This window comes from Terrapene carolina, unplaced genomic scaffold (genome assembly GCF_002925995.2).
Source record: "Terrapene carolina triunguis isolate 2854851 unplaced genomic scaffold, T_m_triunguis-2.0 Scaffold838, whole genome shotgun sequence".
Classification (NCBI taxonomy): Eukaryota; Metazoa; Chordata; order Testudines; family Emydidae; genus Terrapene; species Terrapene triunguis.
Window position 1 is genome coordinate 10,148,863 of NW_020665189.1, and position 14,364 is coordinate 10,163,226.

The following is a 14,364-nucleotide window of genomic DNA, read 5'->3' on the forward strand; positions in this document are numbered from 1 at the left end:
TGCAGACAGAAGCTCAGAGATTGACTTGAATACTCTGATAACTTGAACTAAAATATCTTCTAAACATAACACGAAAGACAAGGAACTGTAACAGGAATGTTAACTTTTTTTAATAGTAAAAGAATGATTATTTTTGTTTATTAGTAAACAGATGAAAAATTACTTTGAAGAAAAGTAAGCTCTTGTAGAAAATAGGTGTACAGGTTTATAAAGGAATCTTTATTGTGAAGATTTTGCATAACTAAGAAAGGAAATGTTGATTTTTAATTGCATCACTGTAATTTTCCACATTTTAAGATCATTAATATACTCTTCTATTGGCATAAGTAGTCACTTTCTCCTGTGGGTCTTTCTTACATTCATTAGTGTTCTAGGTTTCAGTGATGCTGTTTACATATGATACAGTTTTATGTATGAGACAGTAAAAAAGAGCATTTTCATCTCAATGTAAACCTTAAAGCCTAATGAAAAAAGCTATCTTTCATTTGAACAATATTGAGCAAAAAGAAAACTGCAACATAATATATTCACAGTATGCACCATTCACTATCTACCTATGAAAACATGCCAACAGAACAGGGAATAGGAAAACTGAATCTGACAGTGCGTGAGGCCAATATGTTAATATCCTGCCCTAATAACTGATGTCACTTATAGATTCGCATCACAGACATAGAGGGACTTTCCTAACACTGTTTAGGTACATCCATTCTTTTCAGTCCCTATTTTTACAATTATGCAAAACAAATTGATTCAGAGTCTATATTTTCTCTAAAGTGCTCTAGACTTTGAAACTATGGGTAGCAGTAATTAGAATAATGAGAAGAAATAGCCTAGCTGCCAGGGTGCTGTACATCCCTCATCAAAGTCAACAGGATTTGCAGAATGCTCAGCATCTCTGAGAATCTGGCCCATTATGGTCATAGCTGTTTGTATCCATGAGTTGAACTGGAAGGAGGGGTTGGGGGGAAACCACCCCAGTAGGATGGACTCATAGCAGCTTAAAAACCCTCATTGCAATCCTTGAAACTCATTCATCATAACTAAGGGTCCAATCCTGTAAAACTTTAAAAAACTAGCCACATTCCCTGGAATGAGAATATTCCCACTAACAAGGACTATTTGTGTAGTAAATGTTTACAGGTTTGTATGCTAAGGGTGGATGCTGGTTCCTGGGAAGTGGAGAGTAGAAATGGGACCATAGCAATGGAAATGATTACATGTTGTAAGATGAAACCAGGTCTGCCCAGTAGAAGGTGTAGAAGAGTATGAATCTTTCCTTGTATGTATTACTATTTCCTCTGGCTGAGAGATGTGAATTTTATTAGCCTAGGTGGGACTGCATTATGTTGTGATTCTAAACTGAGTGCCCAGTAACTCACTGAACAAATTCCCTCTTCTTTTGTCCCCTCTCTCGCTGTCAGCTGTTTTCATTAAGAAACTGGTCTTGCACAGGCCCAATATACTTACTCAAGAAGAGTGTGTCAAATGTGTGTGTCTTTGTGCTGAATATAGTTCTGCTTTTTTTATCAAGTGATATTTCAAAGGAAACTGCAACCTATTCAAAAAGCCATAAGTGTAGGAGTGTAAGAACTCTATTTTCTTTATGTGGGAGTAAAAGGATGGGGCCTATAGAGGTGGGGACCACAATGGAGTGTCTCAGCAGAGTGTGGTCCCATGACCAGAAGTGGGCATAGAAATCCTGAGTTCTATTCAGGGCTCTGCCATTGACTTGCTTTGTGGGTGTGTCTCAGTATATCAGCCTGTTAAAGGTTTATGAAACATCCCCATTGCGGGGTGTTAGACCTGAGCAATTGATATATTTAAATTATTTTGAATTTCCAGGAGAATGGAATTATGTGAGTGCGCAGATACCATGTTAAACAGAACTTACAGTGATAATGGGCTGTTTCTTCTAACATTTTTGATTTCAAGAGAGCCCCTCAGAGTGTCAGATCATGGCACAAATCCAATCCCTCTATACTTTTGCCTTTTCCAGAAGGAAGAGTTGTCACAAAGACTAATTACTCATCTTACATGTCAAATGCAAACATCTCAGCTATAGATTTTTTATTCTTGACCTAATATACATTTTGAATGGAGCCAAAGTTTTGATCAGTTTGATTAGATTCTTCATGCGTAAAACAGGAATGAAATTTTAGTTTTAGAAAATAAATCTTGGAGGAGGTCTCAGATGCACTCTAACCAGTAAAGTCATACTAAACCACTGATGTTCCTAGCACAAACTATACAGCCTACTCTTTACCTTCTGATATTAAAAGTCATCAAACCTAGAAATCTCCTCTTCTGAATCATATTTAGATGATGATTCTGTGACATTTAGAAAAAGGGTTTTGGTTTTCTGGCCAAACACATTGCAGAACATAATTGCCACAATAGGAAGTATCTTAGACAGACTTTCTGTCCAGATGATCTGTCTATTAGCTCTAGCTCAATACTGTTAATGAAATAATATATTAAGTGAATAATGCCATTACTAAATAACATTCATACATTATTCTACAAGCTTTCACTCACTAGAACTCTTACTATATTTAGTATCCCTTTGTTCAGTTAGATTATCAGCATCCATGGTTACATTCAGGTCATACGCTGCTTCAGTACAGACCTAAAACACCTCCTCTGATCACACACCCCTTAATTATCACCTACCACCCCACACTGAAACCCATGCAGGGTATCAAAAAAACAAACAACTATAATCCATATCTGACGGGGACCCCATCCTGAAAGAAATTTTTCCTGAACCCCTTTTCTAGCCTTCAACCCTCCACCCAATTTCGTCAAGCTCATCATCAGAAGTAAGCTCCCCATAGACCAGAACACACCCTTCAAAGTGGCACTAGACCCTGCCAGTCCAGTGCACTAAATGCCCAACAGCAACTGTGTGGGTGAAACCAGACAATCGCTACTCTCTCGAATGAACACAAATAGGAAAATGATAAAAGACAAGAAACCACATCACCTGTGGGTGAACACTTTACATTCTGTATGCGATCTAGCAGTCCCCATCCTCAAAGGAAACCTGCACAACATCTTCGAAAGTTGAGCCTGGGAGCTGAAATTCATAACTTTGCTAGACACTGAAAATCATGGATGGATTAGAGACACTGGATTTATGGCTTATTACAACAGTCTATAACCCACTAACATCCCCCCCCACACACACACACACAGCTGCTTGCCTCCCCCTTCCTTTTTTATTGTTAGACTTTGTGATTGCACATTATAGGAAATGTGTGGGCCCCTCCTCCCTATTTCCTTGTAATGGAAAAGTTTTGACACCAAATACGTACATAAGAACATAAGAATATAACATAAGGGGAAGCATAGGAGAAAGCACAGAGATGAGCACGGGAAAAGAATAGGAAGCGGGTACTGGGATGGGTGGCAGAAGGAGGGGATTAGAATGGGGACTAAGCAGGGAGGGATGCAGGAGTTTGAAGGCAAAGATGTAATGTTCACTTGATGAGGAAAGTCGAGTTTTTCAGCCTTTTAGTCTATAAAGCAGAAGTTAACAGAGCTCAGTCCATGGGTCAAATGTGGTTTATGGAGTTATACAAAATGACCCCAGCTGTTCTTATTCTTAATATGGAGAGGTGACCTGCTGAATAATGCCCAGCATGCAATGATCCACCGTGAGCCCTTTCTTAGCAATGCCATTAAAATGTAAAAACAGAAGGAGAAGGGGTGTTTTCCCCAGATTTATTTTCTCCTTACTTCATTAACCACTGTTACATAGGCAGAGATTCATAGGCCCATGACAGACTGACCACAGTGCACAATCACTCCCTCTTACATTTGCTGATTAAGTGATTTGGCAAAAGAGTCAGAATGTGAATTCTTTTTAAAGATGTTTCCGAGACTAAGTGTCTTCCAACTCAATTCACTCACAGTGGTCCTGAGTGAAGATCTACCAAGTTACACTATAATGGCAATGTTCCAATTATAAGAAGTGTTCATCTGTACAGCTAGAGACACCAGTCTCACTTCTATTGTTACATAATCCATTAGCATAGATTTTTGTCTAAAGTCGCATCCTACTTTGGTGCTAACACGTTTGTTTTAAATCTCCAGAAACACGTTGGTTGGATTTTTAAATACTTAGTGGGAAATAATTGAAAATTAGCATTATTTACAGTGTCCCACTAAAAGACAATGAGTCTTGACCCAAGTTGTATACCATATAATGACCTAAGAGGCAAACTTTTTAATTGATCTAATTATGCAATTTTTTGCTCCATCCTGTAAGAGATCTCTACCAAGAGAGACTATGTCTACACTAGCATTTTTGTCGGTATAACGCCCCCTCGAGTGACATAAGTTACATCAACAAAAGTGGCAGTGTAGACAGTGCTATGTCAGTGGGAGAAGTTTAATTATGCTCCCATTGGCACAGCGTGGCTACACGGGAGATCTTATAGAGGCTCAGCTACCTTGATACAGCTGTGCCACTGTAAACTCTTTAGTGTAGACATGGCCAAAACTTAAAAGCACAAGAACGTTCTGCTGCTTTGAAGGTTAACACCATGTAGGGAAAGTCTAATTGTACATTTATTTGATTTTTAATTTTGATTGTTCAGTAATAGCAGAGCATATAAAAGAAGTCTGCATTTTTTTTCTTGGTATCACACCATGATCCAATGTTTCCATATTGATAACCATGGAGAATTTGGATAGAACTAAAGTATGCAAGGTTGTGACCTCATTTATTTTTAACTAATTGAACATGTGAGAATTTGGACAATATACGATCCTATTAATCTGTATTTTGAACAACTTCTGTCATAAGAATCACCACCGACCTACTCTGTGACTTTAGGCATGTCACTAACACTATGCCTCAATCTTCACATCAGTAAAATGCATAATTTATAAGGGAGGGGGCTTGGCAGGGAAGCTTAAAGTTAGCTATGTAAAGCACTTTCATATCCTTGCATGTAAAGTACAATATATCAGACTGCATTTATAACATACCAAAAATCATTTGCTGTTCTCCATAATCAATGCACAAGAATCCCCTTAAAATGTAAGAACAAAGCACATAGCAGAAAATTAAACAACACTGAACTTTGCAAGAATGGTTCCAGGTAGTTAAGTAGTTGCAAATGTGAAACCCTAATTGCTCTAATCCTGGTTTTGCCAGTCAAGTGAACTCCTATTGATTGATTGATTTTTAAAAAGCTGAATTGTCAAGCATCATTTCTCAAAATCATCCACCTTTTCTTTCTTCTCTTGGTATTAGAGTCTGAAAGATAGAATTGGAGGGGAGAAGAAGTTAACAACCTTGATGATGTTCAAGAACAGCCTATTTGTACTGGAGTCCATACAAAAAGCTTCTAAGAACTCATTGGGCTGGGGAGAGTGCGCTCAGCAATGGTGCCATGCTGGAGGGAACCTCCTTTACTGCTTGAGTTTGCCACTTGTTGGGCAGTTATTTGAATTTGTTTACCCCATTTTTCAAACTAATTCTTTCTGCTTCTACAAGTTTATGGTATGCGTGGTTGAGATATTGCCATCTCTTTTCTGCTGGTCAGGGTGGCGCATATAAGCCCCTTAGCCTTGTTACCTTGTGGTCTTAAATAGAGATTTAAAAGGGATGTTTATAAGTACCATGTCCAGCAACTGCCTGGCTAAGGTGGGAGATGGGTTCATGGGATAAGAAACACAGGCCACTCTGTGTGAGTTGTTGCATGAGGCTTTGTTCCTAATGGCAAGTATCTCTTTGGGGGTTTGGGGGTGCTCTGGACAGTGTTCCAACAGGAAAGCCTCACCCTGAGTCAGAGAGTACATTGTAGCATTAAGGAGAACCTTAAAAGTAAAGAGAGTGACTTCTAGGGGAAAATAAATATTTGCAAGGTTACTTGTACATTGTATCCCAGACAGAAATAGTGGGGGCTGAAAGATATCTTACTTCATTGCTTGTTGTAGTAAGCTGCTTTACAATAAAATAGCCACTGAGAGCTAGGACTTGTCCTGGGTATGTTCTTGGGAGTTAGCAGCTCCACATAATGATCGCTCAGAAACTGGTGCCTTTTATACCTAAGAATGTGTTGTGATCTTTGACCCTAGGCATGTGGTGATCTGGGAAAAGTAGTCCTAATAGCTGGGTCACTATTTTGCTGTAGGCATGTTTCCTTGTGAGGGAGTAATTATTAAAGAATGTGAATGTTTTCTCTTAAAATATGGTGATAAATTATCTAGTTAGTTGCATCACATGTGAATCAACCATTGGGGAGTTGTTAAATGAAGAGGAAGATTAGAATTGGTTTCCGTGGGTACTATATATGAACAGCCAGTTACATGGTTACCAGGAAGAGTGTCTTGTTCAATCAGAAAAGGATAAAAGCAGAGCATAGTAGTTTTGCCTAAGCAGGATTTACTGAAACCTGGTATATTAATAGCTGTCATCTTGGAAACCATATTATGGTCAGCTGTGTTTTAGAAGCAACAAAAATAGCTGGATTTTGCAATGTCTTCTTCCAAAGTCACTTAGAGGATACTACAGAGTTTCCTTACAGAGAGGCCAGGTGCTGCTGGGTTTCTCTTTGACATTGGTTGTATGTGTCACAAATGCACGTAGAAAGGGCTGAGCTAATAGCATCCCCATTTAAAGTGACTGAATCAGTATCACACCCTGGAAAGGGGAAAAAAGCTGTAGCTTTATTTACAAAATACATAGAGGCAGCAATAAATGACTATTAAGTATGATGTTAACTGCTAATACATCCTGCTATAGCTGTTGATTTTTTGTGTGTGCGCGTGAAAAACTGATCTTTATTTTCCAGAAATATACAAACTTATTCTCTCATTTCTCCATCTTCTTCTTCTTCTTCTACTCCTCTAATGTACAGGACGTTGTTACATCTTATCAAAACTTCACCAAGACGTCCTTACAATGCACCATCTATGTATTCTTCTGTGTTTGCAAGCTGCATGTTCATGTAGCCATCGACAGATACCAGGTAGCCCTTGTACTCCATCCCCCACTTCAGCTTCACCATCACCGGCTTCCCCGTCAGCCCGTTCAGGAAGGGCTTGGGGTTCAGGGGCAAGCTCTTGCAAGCTGGAATAACATCCTGCTCTTCCTGCATGAGAGGGTGAAACCACATGCCCTTGTGTTGTTTGGATATACAAGGGGCTGGAGGGAAGCACTGTAACTGACTTGTGCCAAAAGAGAGTAAAGCATAGTGGTGTGATCCTGTTGCTGGTGAGCCAGGGGTGAAAGTAACTTAAAGGACTTACAGGTATGCCGGAGTCCTGAGCGGGGGCATGGCCTCAACCAGAAGAGGCGGGGCCTTTCATGATTTAAAGGCCCTGGGGCTCCGGCTGTGGCTGGGAGCCCCAGGGCCTTTAAATCACCCCGGAGCTACCAGCTGCAGAGGCGGCTGAGAGCCCCGGGGCTCAGGGGCGAATTAAAGGGCCCAGGGCTCTGGCCACTGCAGAGCTCTAGGCCCTTTAAATCACCGCAGGAGCTCTGCCGCCGCTACCCCGGGGCGGCAGGGCTCCGGCGGTGATTTAAAGGGCCCGGGGCTCCCTGCAGTTGCAGGAGCACCGGGATCTTTAAATCCCTACCCGAGCCTGGCTGCAGGAGCCCTGGGGCTCCAGCAGCTATTTAAAGGGCCAGAGGCTCCGGCTGCTGCGGGAAGCTCCGGGCCCTTTAAATCCCCACCCGAACCCGGCTGCCGGAGCTCCGGCGGTGATTTAAAGAGCCCGGGGCTCCCCACAGCGGCTGGAGCCCTGGGCCCTTTAAATCACCGCCGGAGAAACCGGTCTAATCTGGCTGTATCGGCTTACTTTCACCTCTGTGGTGAGCCCCCAGTCACTGCCACTATCCACTCCAAATCTGTATGCTCCAAATCCTCAGTCAAAGAATTTAACCTGCAGCTCAAAGAATCAAATCACATTTCCAGGTTTGCTGAGGAACAGTAATGGTATTTTGTGCATTTGGATAGACTAGTATGCATAAATGTCGAACTGCTTGTGTAAATAGGGCTGGATCCTGCAAGGCTCTAACACTCTTACCTTCATCTAGCTAACCATGTGCTTTATCTTGATCACGTGATTAGACCCACTGAAGTTAATGGAACATCATGATTGCTTAAAGGTAATCACTTGCTTGAGTGCTTCACTGACTGTGGGTGAGACTGCTTGCAAAATGTACCCCCCAATCACATGCAAGGTTTTGTGCACCCAAAATAGATGCAGGTATTTTATAGGGGCAAAACACAGGCCCATTGAAATTTGGCCCCCAAGCACAACAAGCAGGAAATGTCATTCCCATGTGAGGTCTGAAGATCCAAACTCCAGCTCTGAGGTTAATAATAAAGTTGCTCAGATATGTACTGGTGGCCTCAGTACAAATCATAAAAAGACATTTAAAAACACATCACGACACTGTGCAATCGCAGCAGAGAGAAAAAAGTGGCAGTCAGTATGGAAACTGACCTCTTCTCTCCCTCTCAGGGTTTGCTGTCCCAATCAGGTAGAAGGCACTTTAATTCTAAAATGAACGTTCACACTGCCCAAATTTGATGAACCATCCGGGAAGTAGCTGAATTCACTTAGTGTCACTCATTTGTGGGACCCTGACTCAGACAAAAGGGGGGGAAAAACATATAACAAACCTGGGAAACTCCAGAGTGGGGCATTATTGTGGTTTTTTTTGGAGGAGAGAGAAGTTAGAGCTCTGAATTCAATCCCTGATTTTGGTTCAGGCCCACTTGTTTTTGTTGTTTCCACCTGAGTAGTTACTATTTGGGTTAACAGTCCACTGGTACTAAGAGGATCAGCTTCACCTGTCCCACATGGCAACAAGGAAATAATAGCAGGCATTAAAGGATTAATCTGTACACAACCAAGATCTTCTCTTTCCCTCATGCTCGAGAATTTCCCTGAGCTTGGACACTGGATCTCTCGTTGCCTTTGTTTAGATGGCCTGACCTGCACTTTCTGCAGCCTTCATAACTGCCTCATTTTCATATTATCACTTATCATCAAAAGGTTTGCCACAGCTATGACCTTCTTATTTTTTCCCTGTACTGGGTAAGGAATGTTAAATAGACTTTTTGATAAAAAAAAAAAAAAAAAGTCCAGATCTACTTTAGATTGAAGGTTTCCAACTCTTCAGGGCTGTATTAGTAACTTGCCAGGGGCCAAAAGGCTGTGCTTAATTTGCATCTTTATTTGCATAAATACCATCATCCAAAAATGCACACAGTTACGATATTTGCATTCACTCATCTCTTACAGGATAGATAAATAGAAATGGCTTATTGCAATAAAGACCTGCAGTTGATCTGTTTTGTCCTTATGTAACTTGTACAGCGAGATGGATTTTAATGCTCTCCAATTGCAACGGTCACATGTTGTTCATCCCCTTTCTGTACAAGCTCCACTGCATCCAGTGTGTACTGGAACCTCTCAGAACCACTAAGGATACACAAAATATAACTGTGATGCAGAGCCTGGTCTTCTTCTTGTATCTCTCACTATGCATCAGGATATAAACTGGGCAAATTAGTTGGATGTCACATAGGCCAGGGAACAGGAAGTTCTAGCCTGAGGACATAGGCAAATCCCAGTTCTCAAGGACTACAGGATAGTGTACTTCAGTAGTAACACTGCACCTATGCTGTTGCCAGATACAACCACATTGTTTTCCTCTCTGGATTTTGCCAGGTAATCTAACTGTAATGTACTGGAGGAAGAGAGGAGGAGGGAATTGATGGTGGCCAATGTTTTCAAACAGGGATGCCCAAAATGTATGAATCCATCTTTATAGCCCTAGATAAAAGTGACCCGATTATCGGAGGTTCTGAGCATCCCTCAGTCCCACTGAATGAATGGGAGCTGCTTGTATTCAGCACCATCTATTTCTTACAGTGCATTTGGCACCAATCAAGCGTCCCCTGAAGCTCATGGCAAATGCCTGATTGCAATGGGCCCAGGACTTTAGGGTGGAGGTTTGAACAGCATACCTCTGAGCCACAATGCCCTGTTTCATCTGGCACATAGGAATGTCACACCTACTTTGTTCTCAGATAATATGTAAAGATAGTGTGATGGCAGAGTCTACAGCACAGTAGCATGAAGCAGATCTTGGGAGGTGCATGGGTGAGGTGTCTCTTGCGCACTCCCACCCCCTCCGCCCTTTATGTACTGTAGTGTTTATGATAGTATCAAAGCTCAGAGAGAACTGGCAGCTGTGACTGGAAAAGGGCCATCTGTTAAGTGTCTCTTTGGCTCCAGTATGGGTCCAGCGCAGCCCTTGTATCTTTCTATGAGAAATTTGCATCTTAATATGACAGTATTTTCCTGATGATGGACAGTGTGTGACTAAGTTCCGTGTTAAACAGATTCCGAGCAGCTGGCTGCCAGCCCTTGGAAATAGGGCAGACTGGGATGATGGCACAATGAGTGCAGTGGTTGTTAAGGAGCAGGCTTATCAGTAAAAGTGAATTTAACCTTGAATTCATTTAACTGGTCAGCCTGGACTGGAGGAAATTTATTTTGTAATTAGTCAGGTGCTAGTGATCAGATTTCAAAAGACATGGCTGTGTGCGTGTGTGTGTATGTCCATGATCTCATGTGAGGGGCGAAAGAGCTGTATCTCTCCAGGCTTGTTTACATCCAAGCTGCACCGGTTTCACCACAAGTGTGATTAGTATAGTAGCCCCCATGGATGCTTGTCATAAACCAGAATCCCATTGTGCTAGGTGCTGTACAAACAGACAGCAAGCAGACAACCCCTGTCCTGATGTGTTCACAATCTAAGAACATGGACAGCAGGTGGAGACAGCAAACAGAGAGAGCACAAGGTAACAATGAGGTGATGCTAGTCAGCATGAAAAGCAGTGGGCCCAGAATGTTGGCTGTCTTACCATTGGCTAAACTAGCCCCATTTTGTATGCAGACCAGGCCGCAAGCTCTTGGTCAGTGAGTATATGCTGAAAGTAACAGGGAAATGTGGGGTGAGGTGCATCTAGCATGTTGAAGAGAGCACTGGCGTTGGCCTCATGAGACCTGGATTCTATTCCTGGCTCTGCCACTGGCCTGTCAGGTGACTTTAGGCAAGTCACGTTCTCGCTCTGTGCCTCAGTTTCCCCATCTGTAAAATGGGATAATGATACTTCCTTTGTAACGTATGTAGAGATCTACTGATGAAAAACACTATGGAAGAAATAGTGCCTTTATCGCACCTGACTTTGCCACTGCAGTAGAATAGATGATGCACTGCATGCTGGACATTGGGTTTGGGCTGAGGGCTAGCTGGGGAGAAGTGCAATCTAGATAAGATGCACATGATATCAGTAGTATGGGGAAAAGAACCAGGAAAGGTGGTAAGTACCATATCAGCCCGCCTGTCTGTGAGGGCATTTGGCATGGTTAACAGCGGGGTCTAGACAGGTCATGGGTACAGTTAAACCTGAGGGTGTTCTGTAGTCCCTGTAGACAAAAATGACACTTTGGCATGTGTGTCTGATGACCTGAGGTTTGCCCAGACCTTTTTCATTTCAAGATTAGATAACTACAACAGAATCTCCACCTGGAGGCTACAACTTGGAAACAAGTGAGGCACTTACCCAGCAAAGCAATTAAGCAATTGCTTAAGTCCCACTGAAGTCAATGGGATTTAGGAATGTACTTTTAGCTAAGCACATGCTGAAGTGCTGTGCTGAATCAGGGCCCTGGCATAGTATGCATCTGTGCCCGTATTAAACACAGTTTTCCACCAACCAACCATAACACTAGCATTACAAGAGCTGCACTGGATTTCTGAGTGAACTCAGTGCTTGTTTTGACTATTGAACCCCCAAATGGTTTACAAGCTGGTGTCCTGAGAGTCTACCCCTCTCCACATGCCATGCTGGACACAAGTGAGTTCAGTGCAAAAGCCGGATAATAATGGGCTGCTGTCAGAGCATCCTCCAGGAAGCCTTGCATTTGGAATTTACTCTTCCAGAACCCAGATCTGTTAAGATGGACCTTGCAGCATGTCCAGATGCTTTTTCCCAGGGACTGGGGGAGGAGGGTATTTGAGGAAAAGAAAGCTTCACATATAGAACAGTCTGAGTTTTCTCTGTTATTGGGGAATTGGTTATTTGGTGGACGGGACCAGTTTATTGTTAGTTATTATATAGCATCACTGAATGTCTCTACTGCAATCACAGGCTTTGATTCCCGCTCATGTAGACATACTTTTACTCTGGCTAGCTTTGGGACCGGAGCAGTGAAGCTGTGCCAGCAGGCATGGGCTAGCCTTGCTGGTAATTACTGAAGGTTCTGGGTGGGCTTGTACAGACCATGATGGAGGCCATACTGCTGCTGCTTCACTGCTTCAGGACCGGAGCTGGCTAGATTAAAGCTAGTTTGGGTACATCTACGCAAACTGCAATCACACCCTGGGCGTGCCGTGTAGATATACCCTGAAATGGTCACCTTACTTGTTTGTAAGAGAGCTCACAGTATGAGATGGGAGCCAGACACTCATGTGATCTGTGTGACATGTTTCAGAAGTGTAAATCAATACATACAAGGTGGCTTTCTGTACATTTGATCAGATGAAACCAATAGAGTTTTATTGAGAATAAAAACTTATTGGATTTTTTTACCAGTATTTTAGAATTTCACAGAAAATGAGATCCATGCAATAGGTCTTTATTTTTAAATCAGCCTATAGAATTCTATAACAAGGATACAAATCTCTATTCACTTATATAGACTAGTCTTAAAAAAGGCCTATGGAAAGGTTTCCATTTTCTGTATTACTCTAGGGGAGAGAGTATCACATAAGCATACGGGGTCGGATTGGAAGGTAAAGAGCCTGCAGATTGGGCCAGGGGAGAATCTACTCTGTGTGGGAACCAAGGACCCCAGCCTGCCTTGACATAGGCAGAGTCCAAAGTCTGAGCCAGCTATGGTGATTCTCAGTTGTTGAAAGCTGCAGAGCAGCCCATGGGAGGGAACAGCACTAATTAGAATAGCTCTCAGAGCAGCCCAGTTTACTATGGGGGGCAGCTCTGACCCCTGGAGCAGCCCAGAAGTGGGCGGCAGAGAGGTGACTTAAAGCCACCTTGACCCTTCCTTCTCTTCAGCTGTGAGTTCTGGACTGTGCGTTTTGGTGGTTGACAGCACAGAGACTTCAGCTTTGGATCCCATGACTATACCTACAATTGAAACACTGCCCTTGTGCAGTGTAATACAGCCAGCCAAAGGCGTTTAACAGCCAGAATAATGGCCTGAGTCCTGTTAGAAAATGACCACTAACATTTCTGTACTAGCAGGCCCCAACTTGATGGGGGACCTGGGATATTGCTCCACCTTTTTGAACTTTTTTTTTATCATGTTTGCATTCTTAGCACTGCTTCCATAAATCATTTAATAGCTGACATAGTCATAGGAAAATGTACAGCTAAATCATAAACGAATGCTCCCCCGTCTCATTGGAGGAAAACGTAGTAAATTAGCCCAGTTTGCATGCAAGTCTGCATACATATACATCTTGGCATGAACTAGGGAACAATAAGCTGTTTATGTCAGAACACTTGATTCAAAGAACAGCATAAAAAAGCTATTGATACATAAGGTATTATCTTACCAGAGTCTGCATAGATGGTTAATCAGATGGCTCCCTCATGTGCCTTCAGAGAGTGTGCGACACTTTGCAGCAGAAAACCCAAATCTCTCCAAAGGCTTTGGCGAGAAATGAATGTAACGTTTTGTATCTCTTATTGTTCTGCATTCAGAATGCCATGGTTTGAGTGGATTGCTATATCTGTGGCCATGCACTGTGAGAGGGATGGATCTAGCCATATTTTGAAGCTGTGCACCAGGTTAACATGAAGTAATGTCCGGGAGACATTTGTTGAGTCAAAGAAAGGGTTTCCCTTATGGCACAATTACAGCTCCTGAATATCTTTAGCTTATTGCTGTCAGCGTGAAGTTGCCAGAAAGCTTATGTCATTACAGCAAGGAGCAGATTGTTTCTGCTCCTGGTGGGTTAGCTACTGTCTTGACATCCCATGAAGAAGAGAAACTGCTGGTCTTGCTGACACTGAGAGTCACCAAACCAGATTCTCAAGTGCAAAGAACCACCCCCATAGTATGGCATGCAGTTACAGCAGCTCTGCTGACTACTATAGACTGAAACTACCAGCAACCCCAAATGTTAGCTCTGTTTACCACTTAAGACAATTCATTGAGAATTTGACCTCAACATCTGAGTATTGCCTGCTCGACCTATATGCAATGTGGTAGGATATTAGAGAGACAAGGTGGGTGAGGCAATATCTTTTATTGGAACAACTTGTGTTAGTGAGAGATACAAACTTTCAAGCTATA

At 42.3% G+C, this 14,364-nt stretch overlaps 1 pseudogene; it reads right to left on the minus strand.

The window, feature by feature from the left end:
• Positions 1–6,797: 6,797 nt before the first annotated feature.
• LOC112108605 lies at positions 6,798–7,133 on the minus strand (annotated as a pseudogene).
• Between the last annotated feature and the right edge of the window lie 7,231 nt (positions 7,134–14,364).